Source organism: Alligator sinensis, unplaced genomic scaffold, assembly GCF_000455745.1.
Source record: "Alligator sinensis unplaced genomic scaffold, ASM45574v1 scaffold160_2, whole genome shotgun sequence".
Taxonomy (NCBI): Eukaryota; Metazoa; Chordata; order Crocodylia; family Alligatoridae; genus Alligator; species Alligator sinensis.
Genome location: NW_005842717.1, coordinates 594,323 through 596,687, shown reverse-complemented (window position 1 = coordinate 596,687; position 2,365 = coordinate 594,323). Strand labels below are relative to the sequence as shown.

The window sequence follows — 2,365 nt, the reverse complement described above, 5'->3', positions numbered from 1 at the left end:
CCCCCGCATCCCCTTGGCCCCCTGCTGCCTAGGCTGACTGGGAACAATTTTCTCTTGGTCAGCATCTACAGGTATGCTTTGGTGCATTTGTTTAAAGCGCCATATTCTAATACCTGTATCTGTAGGTACTAGCAAATGGCGCTTTAAATTAATCTACTGTGCAGTAATTGCTGTGCAGATATAGACAGCGATGCTTTACTGTGCATTAATCTAGTACACAGTAAAGCATCTTGTGTATACACATCCACTTGTTTTGAAATGTTATGTTTGTTTCTAGTTGCAGTTTCCAGTACATTCTGTAATTCAGTGATTACTGGGGTGTCATGAGATTCTTTTAAGGATGCCATGCAGTGTTAACACTATTAGGTCTGCAAACATCCATACACATTAACAAGATAAACCCAGAGATTTCAAATAGGAAACCATAGTGTCAAAACCATTTTGACCTGTTGTGGTCTCTCTGAGTTCTTTGCAACGGAATAGTTGCTCCATAATTTTTCTGTAGTTAAAAACCAAGTTTAATTAGTTTTTGAAATGGGGTGCCACTAAATTCAGAAAAGTTCTAGAGCTGCAGTTCCCAATCTGTGCTACATGTACCACCAGTGGTATGCAAACAACCTGTCAGTGGAACGCATTAACAGATTTATTATAATTACTTTATATGACAAAAATTTGCTGGTGGTACTTAAGGTTGTATCATTTTAAATTGGTGGTGTGCAACCTGTCAGAGTCTGGGAACCACTATTTTAGAGAGAGGTGCCTTGAGTCTAAACAGGTCTTGAGAACCATTGCTGTAAACCTTCGACATGTTCATTATCCCCAGACTTTTGTCACTGATGTACTTATACACTCCCATCAGATCTTCAAGTGCCTGGGACACTCTATGGTGAAATTTTTTGAACACTGGACATACTTTTGCAAAGCAGTCTCAACCACTGTCTACCCAAACACTGTATTGAAAGTGCAAATCTTGGAACACAATGTCTAAAAAATTATTAAAACCTAGCCAATGTGCCTAATTTGCTGAAGAATTTGGCTTCTGCATTCTCAGCAAACATTTCATCCTTTGTGGGCAATCAGAAGTGCTCCCTTTTAATGTTCTTTTTCGGTTCCTAAGAGTCAATGTAAAGTCTGAGGCCAGGTCTGCCTGCATTGTGCTATGGTATGAAGTTTTGTCTGCATTGTGTCGGGGCTGAGGGGCTGTGGCCAGCAGCCCAGGCACGTGGGCCGGGGAAGTCGGCACGGCAAACTAGAATTAGGCACAGACGCGTGGAGGTTGTTGATTAAAGATTATTTTACTTACATCGTAGATGGTCGCGGTCGTGGTAGATGCAGGCAGGAAAACTTGCTTGAGTTGCAGTTACAGATAAACACACGTAGAATTTGCTAGGCTCTACCACGTGGCCCAGAGTTCTCCATGAGATGGATGCGGAGTCCTCCTAAATGAGGTCCTCCCCGGAGATCTCCGACTTGGGCAGAAACTGTTCAAGCCTCTTATACAGCTAACAAGCCAATCGCTAGCCGCCATGTGGGAATAATTTAGAAACAGCCAATAATGGGGAACAAATTTACATGCGAGCGGCGGGAACTCCTTTGCACTGGGGTTTTCTCTCTGCAGCTGAGAATTGCACTGTGCAAAGAAAGCTCCATGTGGCGGGAAATAATTCTGCAGTGCCGAAGCGCACACACAATCATTGGGTAATGACATCCCCCCTTGCTGAAGGCACAACTGAATTATACCACGTGCTCGTCACTCGGGTCATCGAAAGCTCTCACAACTGGTTGTTGAACAAAAAGGGTAAACACGAAATTAGCTAACATAAAAAGTTCGTTTTCCAGGGATCGAATTAAATAATAGCCGGCACATACACATACACACATAACCAGATTCATAACAAAAAACTGCACGATCAGGGCTTCAGTGGGCGTCATGGCGAAGGCGCGCATCAAGCCCTTGCTTTTGCCGATGCTGTTGTCCCTCTGTTTCTCAGGGCTTCTCTCCGCCACGCACTCTGAGTCCTGAACCTGTAAACAAAACTCTCAGAAAATAAGTTAACGTATATCAAAATATTTACAAAAACCCGCACACAATAGGGCGGTTAGTTAAATGCACTACCACTTTCCTAAAACATATAATACAGGTGTTTAAACATGGCTAGAGTGGAGCCAACTCTCTCTTGCATGATCAACTAGATGAAATCGTCGAGGAGCCGTCGTCTAGCTCTTCCAAATAATGAAAACCCAACTCATATGCCAATTGCCATTGGCTTGCGTCTCCCAAAATCCGAAGTTGCCGTTTACTGAGTCCAGAACGCTGTAGGAAGAATCCAAACATGAATCGCTCCTCTGGTGTTCTCTGTGGCAA

General features: G+C 43.4%; 1 protein-coding gene across 1 annotated transcript in view; it reads left to right on the top strand.

Annotated features, from left to right (window-relative positions):
* Window positions 1–2,365, top strand: part of MAML3 (mastermind like transcriptional coactivator 3) — a 148,609-nt gene that overhangs the window by 17,591 nt on the left and 128,653 nt on the right. The gene's annotated exons all lie outside the window — the stretch shown is intronic.